This window comes from Phaseolus vulgaris, chromosome 10, assembly GCF_051622355.1.
Source record: "Phaseolus vulgaris cultivar YP4 chromosome 10, ASM5162235v1, whole genome shotgun sequence".
NCBI classification, from domain to species: domain Eukaryota; kingdom Viridiplantae; phylum Streptophyta; class Magnoliopsida; order Fabales; family Fabaceae; genus Phaseolus; species Phaseolus vulgaris.
Genome location: NC_143507.1, coordinates 6,247,645 through 6,259,158, shown reverse-complemented (window position 1 = coordinate 6,259,158; position 11,514 = coordinate 6,247,645).

Genomic DNA, 11,514 nt, shown 5'->3' with positions numbered 1-11,514 from the left:
TGGCCTTCAATATTTGTTTGCAGCTAAATTAAGATTTCCTTGTAGTGTTCTACTTCTTCTGCCAACACTTGCTCTTCCAACAATTAAATAATCAAAATTATATAGACTTCTTTTGTGCTTAGAGAGCATTTTGAAAGAGTGGAGGCCGATGAAAAGGCGAAATGGATGTAGTCGACGTGAGACGGGTGAGAGTAGGAGAAGAACACAGAGCGTGAAGGAAGAGGGTTCAAGATGTGTCAAAATTTATGAGCATTTTTTTCTTTGGAGTCGAAATATAAAAGAGAAAATGAAGTGGATGTAACCGGTGAAAACTGCTCCTTCCGAAGTGGATGTAACTAGTCCTTTTCAACTACTCCTGAAACCCACTACTCCTATGTAACCGCTAAGTAGTAATGGAAAATGACAATATACTCAAGAATTTTCAAAATTGCTCACGTTCGACCACTACTCACTACTCACTACTCACGTTTCCTAATATTTATTTCTCTCTCATCAAACAGACACTCCTCTCATTATGCAGTTAATTTTCAAAATAAATTATCTCTTTAAATTCAAAACAGCTGCTCGATTTATTTCAAATATTTTTTAAATTTATTTCTCTCTCATGATTTTAACAGACACTCCCTCTTTTTAGCAATTCATTTTAAAAAATAAACCATCTCTTTTAATTCAAAACCGCTCCTCCATTTATTTCAAATATTTTTAAAAAGAAGGAAATGACACAATACCCAAAATAATGAAATAAAACTAAATATTAATCTAAGGATAAAATAGGAAGAAATTTGAGAGCAGTTAAAGAGGGAATCCCCTTTATATATAGGTATAGATATTATTAATATTATTATTAATAATATTAATAATATGAGTATAATTTATTTTATTATTATTAAAAATAATTATATTAATATGTATAAATTATATTAATAATAATAAGTATAATAAAAATGATAATATGCCCAAAGAATTTGTCTGGTCTAGTGGTTAATGCTTCCTTGGTCACTAGAAGGACTTGAGTTCGAGTCTTGGCTGCTGCAGAATGTTTCCAACATTACTAATTGGTAATAAATAATGGGAAAATTAAAATAAGTTTTTATGCGTCCAATTTTCTGGCCCACACTAATTTATATTTGCTTTCATGTTTTTTTCGTCGAATGCGGAATGGACGATACTCCAACGCATAAGCATCCGTTTTTTCACTTTTGCGTCCGTTTTTGGCCCACGCAAAATGGTTGTTTTCTTATAGTGCGTGTTTTTCTCTTCTACCTGATTCGCACGTTTTTGGACATATGTAAGAACATCTTAAGATATATGTTGGTTCTTAAGCAGCTAGGTATTTGGGAAGGCGGAGAGTGTAGAGTGAGAGAGATGAAGAAACCACACCATTCTCATTGAGCAAGGCCGGGATCGACGACAGTGTTGCCAACTAGATCTAAGGGGTTCGAAGGTGTTTGAAATAAAAATTTTCGTGAAGGAGTTTGTAGCAGTTTTTGGCAATTGAAGATGGCATATATAAGCTTCTTTCTTTTTCACTAATTTTCCAAATGAATTTCAAGAAAAGGATTTATGGAGAGTTTTTCAACGTTGGGGAAGAGTTATAGATGTCTTCATATCTAGAAAGTTAAATGTCAGGAAAAAATGTTTTGGTTTTGTCAGATTTCATGACGTTAAGGATGAGTATGCTTTGGAAAAACAAATTGATTCTATTTGTTTTGGTACATGGAAGCTTCAAGAAAACAAACCGAAATACAGAAGGCAAGAGAAGTCAATGCACACTTTGTGAGACAAATTTATTATTGGAAAGTCTGGAACCAAAAGAATGAACAAGGCTCTTATGCACACGCAGTCAGGGGTGGAAAAGCGAGATCCGATCAGAAGGGAGAAGATGACTTTTTGCCACATGTTAGAGCTAATGTGGAGACGTCTTTTTGGTTGGAGAGATGCTTCATCAGGAAAATCATAAAGGCAACGAATGTGCAAAATATTAAGGAGAGTTTTATTTTGGGAGGATTTAATTTAGTAAGGGTGAGAATCTTAGGGGGGATGTACGTGTTGCTATCATGTGAAGAAGAGGGACAAATTAAGAGGTTGATTGCAAAAAACAAAGAATGGTTTGAAGGTATTTTTGAGTCAATTGTTCCATGGGATGACTCTTTTGCGAATTTTGAGAAGATAGCTTGGTTCCGATGCAGGGGTACTGTTGGCTCTTTGGATTAACCAATGTTTTGAACGCATAGGGGCTCTTGTAGGCGCGCTTGTAGAGGTTGATGAAGGAACAATTTCTAAGGAGGTGTTAGAGTATGCGAGGTTGTGTATTAGAATCCCAGTGGACGAGGAGGTAAGACTGGCGAAAGCAGTGAGGATAAAGGATAGGCTATGTTAGGTTTTTCCTGAGGAAGAAAATTTCCCTGTTCCTTCGTTTGGAAATTTGTTTCACAAGTGCGGGGTGGCTTCAGAGGATGAATCGGAAGCACTACTTGACCCTAGCATTGGTGAAGAATTTTCAGAGTCTGAGTACTCAGATCACGGTGGTAGACAAGGAGAGAGGAGAAGGGAGGAGACGACTGTTCAATTTCCGGCAGAAGAGGAAAAAATTTCAAAAGGCGGTACATGCATTAATGGAGGAATTATTTATGTCGGGAAGAGTCAGAATGGTATGTTGGAACCAAGGAAAGAGGGGATTATTAATGTGGAAAAAGAGGAGGCACGAAATAATCTCTTAGTGGATATTAATAGCGGCGGTGGAACCCGCGATGTTAGTGGAAGGCACGGTGGAGAGGCAGGAGGAGAAGAAAGGGTGGCGACGTTGACGGCGACGCTCGACGCAGTGGAGAAAGTCGGCAACGTCTCACCTCTACCACGGTCAAAGGCGGACGGCGCGGGGACACGATTCACGGCGTCTGGAGCGTTGTCCGAGACGGAAACGATGATGAGCGGTGGTGAGGGAGTAAAGGCTGCGCTAGAATCACAGGCGACAACGATCGAAGCGTACGTCGGAGCCGGTTCTCACGCATTTGCACCACGGTTGTGCGTTGCGACAGACGGTGCTAGCAAGCGTTCGAGGTGGGGCGACGACACAAAGGGGAGAGGCGACGCGAAGGCGAACTGTGACTGTGAGGTGGGAGGGGCATGGCAAATTGATGAGGAAGAAGGTGAGGTGAGGAGGATTGACTATGCAAGTAAAGGAACTATTGTGTGCGAGATAGATGACGAGACAACAAACGCCACAGAAAAGATGAGCACAATGGGGTTAGTACGGAGTGTAAAGGTCGCAGATGTCGACTATAGAGCAGTGGTGGTATTCACACCAAAGAATAAGGCATGTAGGATGGAGACCATTTCTGCAAGTTGTCCGGTGGGGAGGTTGATGGACAATATTGGTGGAGGGGGAGGCGATATGTCGGTTTTGAGAGACGGAAATCCACCGTTGGTTGAAAGATTATCTAAGTCAGTTTCTTTAAAGGGTTTAAGGTCAGAAATTACTATCTCAGTTAGAGATGTGAGAATATATAGGAAAATGGTGCGGTTAAAAGATGAGCAGGGCGAAATCAGGAGGGCATAGAAATTTGGTAAGGAGATGGGTTTCACTTTGTTAAAAGAATAAGATGTCATTTTAAATAGACTTGGTAGTTTGGAGAGTCGGGACTACAAATGTAGTCAAATGGAGAATTGTGTTTCTGATTATGAGTCTAATTAGCATGAATAGAAGGGGGATTGGCGGAAGTACGAAAAGAACATACTTAAGAGACTTGATTAGAAAAGAGGAGGTTGGAATGGTATGTCTACAGGAGACAAAGTTCTCAGTGATTAGTAAAGAGCATTGCTATTATTTGTGGGGCTCAAATGAAATTGAATGGATGGAGAATGGGGCAGTTAATAATGCAGGAGGAATTATTACTAGGTGGAGAAGAAGTAGTTTTGATATGATAAGATACTTTAATGGGAAATCTTATTCGGTTATCGAAGGAATTTGGAAAGTAGGAGATGACGTACTACTTATGATAATGAACGTGTACAGTTCTAGATCGTTGAAAGCATGGAAGGAGGTATGGGATGAGATTAGTGAACTCATGAAGAGTCAACAAAACAGGGTGTGGTGTGTTGGTGGGGACTTTAATTCAATTAGAAGGAAGAAGGAGAGAAAAAGCGCAGTTTCAGTATCAGATTATAGTAGAGAAATCAGGGGTTCAATGGTTTTATCGAAAATGCAGAATTGTTGGATATTCCGATGGTTGGAAGAAAGTTCACTTGGTACAAGCCGATTGGGACGATTAAGAGCAGAATTGACAGGATTCTTGTTTCTAGGGAATGGTTGGATGTATGGCCGAATAGTAAACAATTAGTTCTCAGTAGATCGATTTCTAATCATTGTACTATAGTGCTCAAAACAACGTTGGTAGATTGAAGGTCGAAACCTTTCAGAAGTCTAGACGTGTGGCAAAGAGATGGAAGATTTTTAGAATTTTTTTGGAGTAAATGGCAGAGTTATGAAGTGTTGGGAGGAGGCATGTTTGTATTAAAAGAGAAATTGAAGAGATCAAAATTAGATTTGAAGAAGTGGAATAGAGAGGTTTTTGGGAACGTCAATCAGGAAGGTATTTTATTACAAAATAAAATTCAAGAGTTGGATACTAGAGACGACGAAGGCGTTTTAGACGAGTTTGGGCGAGAGGAGAGAAGACTATTGTTGGTTGAACAAAGTCGAAACTTATTTAAACAAGAAGTGGTTGTGCAACAGAAAGCAAGGAAAAATTTGTTGAAACAAGGAGACTTAAATGTTAGTATGTATGACTTTAAATGAGAAGGGGGGGGGGGGGGTGAATTGTTTAAAGGGGTTTTCACAAACTTTTTAGTCTAGAATGAAATTCTTTACAAGAAACTTGATCTAGAATTCAGTTAGCCAAAAACACAACACAATTTAATACAGCACCAGAAAAACAATCGGTTGTTTCGCAGAAACAATCGGTTGTTTATACCAGTTAAAAATGCACAAACTGAAATTAAAGAGTTTATGGGAGAGAGAGATTGCACAAACAGTTTATACTGGTTCACTCTTAAACCAAGAGCTACATCCAATTTCCCAGAAACCACTGGGGAATTCACTAAGTAATCAAACCTAGATTACATACACACACCACCAAAGAAGTGACCTTGAACCCCTCAAGAAACACACTTCCTTTGGCTCAGCACACACCAAGAATGTTGATCTTGACAACCTCAAGAGCACACAACACTCCTTGGCTTACAACACCAGAATTCACACAATGTACAGAAGGATTTACACTTGTTACATAATGAACTGAAATCAATACAATTGTAATCTTATTCCACTCTCTCTTGAGAAAAGAAAAACTCAAAGTAATCTTCAACTGTTGAAAGCAAAATCAGTGAAAAACTCAAATATGTTTTTCTTTCTTAAATTCTCAGTTGTTGTTTGTTACAAAAGTTAAACAAACTATTTATAGCTTTCAAAGAATGGTCAAAGCATTTAAAGAAGGAGCGCATTAAGTTACAAAATCATTTAAAGCTCATTCAACTAACAAAATAATTTTCTGTTAGGATTTGAAAACAAACAATCGGTTGTTTTGGTTTGAGAGTAAGTCAATCAACGAAAACAGTTTTCAACCTTTTTCAAAACACCTAAGAGTAAAACAATCGGTTGTTTTGACAAAACAACAGGTTGTTTTTCACTTAGATTGAAAAACACTTTCAACTTAAAAGATTTGAAAACTCTTTAGCTTTAGATTCAATCAAGAGTGGATTACACAATCAATCTACCCAGATCCTATCCTAGACACAGCAACAACACCAACCTTTGCATCAACACGAGATTTGGATTCTTCAAAGCAAGTGATCACTCTAGATCAACATTAAATACAAATTTTTTCCACTCATATGTGAAGTGGAGGAGAATGAGAAACAGAATCAACGGGGTAGAAATGAAGGATCAGTGGTGTGAGGAGAAAAAGGTGGTAATGACTAAGGTCAGAGAGTTTTTCGAAGCTAGATTCGTTGGGGAGTCCGAGCCAATGGTTAGGTTGGACAATGTTCGATTCACCTCGTTATTAGAAGAAGATAATGTGTCTCTAGTTGGAGTAGTCTCTGAAGAAGAAATTAAGAACATTGTTTGGAGTTGTGATGGTTCTAAGAGCCCTGGTCCTGACGGTTTTAACTTCAGTTTCATTAAGTTTTGTTGGGGTTGTCTTAAGGAAGATTTTGTCTCGACGATAAATGATTTTATGGTCAATGGTAAGTGGCCTAAGGGATCAAATGCTTCTTTCATCTGTTTGATTCCTAAGAATGATAATCCTCAACAACTTAATGATTATAGACCGATTTCGTTGGTAGAGTGTGTGTATGAAACGATTTCAAAGATTTTGGCTATCAGGTTTAAAAAAGTGACCAGTAGAGTTATCGACGTTAGGCAATCTGCCTTTCTTGAAGGAAGGGGGTTATTGGATAGTATTTTGGTAGCCAATAAAGCCTTAGAAAAGTTGAAGAGGAAGAACAAAAGTTGTGTGTTTTTCAAGGTGGATTATGAGAAGGCTTACGACTCTCTGAGGTGGAATTTTATATATTATATGCTAGAAAGGATCGACTTTTGTGAAAAGTGGATTTCCTGGATTAAAGCTTGCTTGGAATCAACGTCGATGTTAATTCTCATAAACAGGAGTCCTACTAAGGAATTTATTCCAAAGAAAGGGCTGAGGTAAGGTGACCCGTGAGCTCCATTCTTGTTTCTTATAGCGGTTGAAGGGTTAGCCGGGGTATGTAGGGCCGCGGTCGAGAAAGACTTGATTGAGAGCTTGAAGATTGGGAAGAAGTCGGTAAACGTAAATATGCTCCAGTATGCTAATGACACTTTGTTCTTTTGTAAGGCAAAAATCAAAAGTGTATTTAATATAAAGGTTATGTTGAACTATTTTGAATTGGCATCTGGTCTTAAGCTGAATTTCTCCAAGAGTAGACTTGGTGGGATTGGGGTGGAGCAGACAAAGATTCTCCACTTTGTGACAATTCTAAATTGTGAGGTGATGAGAATTCCTTTTAAATATTTGGGGATGCTTGTAGGGGGTGTCATAAGAGGGGTGAGTTTTGGGATGAGCTGGTTAACAGGGTAAAGAAAAGGCTAGGCAGGTGGAAAGGAAGATTTATCTCGATGGCAGGGAGGATATACTTAATTAAGTCAGTTTTGTCGTCAATACCTTTGTTATATCTTTCTCTATTCAAGATATCGTCTATTGTTTTAAAGAAGACTGTGAGTCTGTAGAGGAATTTTTTTTGGGGATGGAGGTCAAATGGAAGGAAGATCGCATGGGTGGTATGTGATAAGGTTTGTAAATTCAAGGAAGCAGGAGGGCTCGGTATTATTAATGTTAGGCAGTTTAATTTGGCTCTCTTGAGAAAATGGATTTGGCGCATGAAAACGAAAATGGGGGGGGGGGGGGGGGTTGTGGAGGGAGGTATTGGAATCTAAGTATGGAGGGTGGAGAGGTTTGAAGGAGCAATGAGATAATAATAGTAAGGTCTCTATGTGGTGGAGAGATTTAAGGAAGGTTTGGAGGTTTGAGGAATGGGGAGGGAAGTTTGAAGATCGTTTGAATTTGGAGGTTGGAAACGGGAGAGATGTTATGTTTTGGTCAGACAATTGGATAGATTAGAAGACTTGAAAAGCAGATTTCCAAGGTTATTTTCTTTGTTTGTTAATAAGGAGGCAAATTTATGTGATTGTAGAATATGAGGGAATGGGACCTGGGAGTGGAACTTAAGGTGGGGAAGGGGTATGTTCACTTGGGAAGAAGAGCAAGAAAATAAACTCTTAGAGATGATCTCTAATAAGCGGCTCGAGATGGAAACTGTGGATAGATGGGTATGGAAGGATAGTGATTTAACAGAGTTTTCAGTTAAGTCCGCCTATGCTTTTTTAAGGGAAGAAGGAAGTGAGGAGGACAAAAGAAGATATAAATTTTTTTCGGAAAGTTAAGGCGCTTCCCTCAGCTCAAGTCACAGCTTGGAGAGTGACTGAAAACAAGGTTGCTTGTAGGGTTAATCTAGAGAGAAGAGGTATCAAGGTCGAGAGTAATTTGTGTTGCTTGTGTAAAAGGTCAGAGGAGTCAACAAATCATTTGTTCTGCGAATGCAGAGTTGCTTGGCTAATTTGGAATCTTTGTTATGACTGGTTAGGAGTAAGATCAATGGATTTTATGGATCCTGGGTCTCATTTTGAACATTTCAAGATTCTGGATGTACCCACTTCAGTTAATCTTATTATGGGCAACGTGTTGATTGCGTTGGTTAGCGAGATATGGAGGCACATGAATAACTATTTATTTAGAGGTGGAGTGGTTGATCATACTGAAGTTTTCTCTAGCACTGGTTAAGGTTTGGTCCTGATCTCATCAAAGATATCGTCAGCTAATTTCTCATTCTCTGATTGGTGTCTAGAACCCTTGGTATGTATGCATTCAATTTAGTATTTTTATAAGGATTGATCCTTGTTATTCTTTTTTTCATTGGTAGAGGCGAGATAGACGGTAGGAGGTGTTTTTTGTTGATATGTAGATGAAAATGTACTCTTTGAACATCATTATGCTGTATAAAGTGATATGTGCCTAACGTAAAAGAGAGAGAACATAATGCTTTCTAAAATAAAAAGTAAAGTTAATAGGTAAATTTAGAAAAAAAGAGAATATAATTAGAAAAAAATAGTGTAATACGTTTTTTTGGTTCAGAGTGGGTGTTGGTCTAACTTCTTAAATGACTAAAGTAAATAATATTGATATATTGAGAGCTTGTTCTAGTATATAATTTTTTTTTGTCTAAAATTTTAGTTTTTTATAAAATAATGAAAAAATATATATTTTTTTTAAATGAAAGTTGTATAATAGAACAAGTTGTAAATATATTATTTTTCTAAAGTAAAACGGGTGCTGCAATTCATGAGCTTCCACGACTATAAAAAAGAAATGTATTAATCTTTGGCTTCTTTGAATGGTTTTCTGTCTTGACTGTGTTGCATTTTTGCTCTCTCTTCTTCTAACCGTTGACCTTCCATGGAATTGGCCTCTTCATCATCCAAAACTTTAATGGAGAAGACATCCAAAGGAAATTTGTTTCTCATCTCGATTCTGCCCTCTCTGCTGTTGCCTTCACCACTTTCCTTCACCACCCCAATGCACACAACCCAATTCAGTTCCAACAACCTATTCTCAGTCTGCTTGGTGTCTTAATAAGCTTCAACAAATCATCAAATGGCACCAAACTTATTGCCGACATGTTCTGCCCGTTTATTACGAAATCCAGCCATCTGATGCACGTCTTCAGATGGGTGGTTTTAGAAAAGCCTTCAAAGCAACTGCACACCAAACATTCTCACCACAACAACTGAGGCATGGCATGTCCAGATGGAGCCACGCACTCACCAAAGCTGCAAATTTCTTTGGATGGGATGAGAGCAATTACAGGTAAATCACTCACGCATATTTTAAGTTTGTGATTTAATTTTGGTAATACGTGACTTGTTCTATAATTGCTATTGAACTTGAAGGAGTGATGCTGAACTAGTCGACAAAATTGTTAAGACTGTTCTTCACTTACCAGTCTTGTCTGCTACTAAATTTCCAGTTGGATTACAATTCCAAGTGGAGGATCTGGCAAAACCACCCTTGCCAAAGTTGAAAAAAACAGACACTCACTCACTCTTTAAATTCTCTCTAAAAGAAACACTCTTCTTTGTAATTCTCTCTATTTTATTTCTTTCTGTGGTGCTTCTTACAAATGAGAGAGCATCCTTTTTATAGGCTTTAGGAAGCTCTTCTAGAAAGATCTACATTATGACCTTAAAATCCCACTAACACCATAATTAAAATCCCACTTACAACTTTTGACCTTTCACCTATCTAAACCCTCATTCTATAATATTCTAGTAACTTCTAATTTTAAAACCCACAAACTAACATTTAAAGTTTATTCAACAAAACTCCCCCATAAACTTAAATGTTTCTACCATCCATCATGCCAATCATCTTCTTGTATTTGTCGAAAAGTACTTTCGGTAGCGATTTTGTGAAGATATCCGCAACTTGTTCCTGACTCGCCACATGCACCAATTCCACACTTCCTTTTTTCACATGATCACGGATAAAGTGAAAACGAACGTCAATGTGTTTGCTTCTTTCATGGTTCACTGGGTTCTGTGCCAACTCAATTGCTGATTTGTTGTCAACTTGAATCACAGTTGCATCTAGTTGCTTTAGCTCCATCTTACTCAACAAGTTTCTCAGCCATATCGCATGACATACACACCAAGATGCTGCCACATATTCAGCTTCACACGTTGATAGCGTCACGATCGGTTGCTTCTTTGAAAGCCAAGAAAATGCTGTGTTGCCCATAAAGAATACATATCCCGATGTACTTTTCCGATCATCTTGGATGTACCGTAGGACTCGCTTCAACGCCTTCCAATGTGAGTAAACTGGTTCCTCCAGGAATCGACTTATGATGCCGACACTTAATGAAAGATCCGGCCTCGTGCATGTGAGATAACGAAGGCTTCCTACCAAACTCCGGTATCTACTTGCATCAACACGTTCTCCTCCATCGAACTTTGAGAGATTTGCACCTGGTTCCATTGGTATTGATACTGGGTTGCAATTTTCCATCTTGTACTTCTTCAAAATCTCCTTTGCATATGTCTCCTCCATTGTTCTTTGCGTAAAGAGCATGCTCGTAAGGACATTGCTTGAACTCGTTCTCCTTGAAGTATGTATCGATATGAGTATTCCTTGCCCGCGGTGCTTACTTCAACCCGTACAGTGCCTTCTTCAATTTTAGCACCTTCTTCTCCTCTCCGATTTTCATGTACCCAGGTGGTTGTTCGATGTAGACTTCTTCTTCAAGCACACCATTCAAGAATGACGACTTGACATCCATTTGAAATATCGGCCATTTAAATTGAGTCGCTTGGGAAATGAGCAATCGAATTGTCTCCATTCTTACAACGGGAGCAAACACCTCATCGTAGTCAATTCCCTCCTTTTGTTTGTATCCCTTCGCAATGAGTCGCGCCTTGTACCTCTCTATCTTGCCTTGAGCATTCATCTTTTTCTTGAATATCCACTTCACACCAATGGGCTGACTTCCCTCTGGCAATTCTATTAGCTCCCATGTGTTGTTGCGGTCAATCGCTTTAATCTCCTCATCCATGGCAGTTTGCCACTTCTTGTCTCGCACCGCCTCTTCAAAGCTGATATTTTCAGCATCTGCCAAAAGACATACTAGGTGTACCTCATTTGTCGAATCATACAAATCATGCAAACTTCGAATTTTAGGTTGTCGTGGTTCATCTTCATCATCGGTTGTTTCGGAATTTATACTTGTCGGTGATGATTCTCCAACTTCAATCATAACCTCTAAAGAATTGTTCCAATCCCACTCGCTTGCTTCATTTATTTGCACATCACGACTCACCGTCACCTTCTTGCTTATTGGATCAAGTAGCTTGTACCCTTTTGT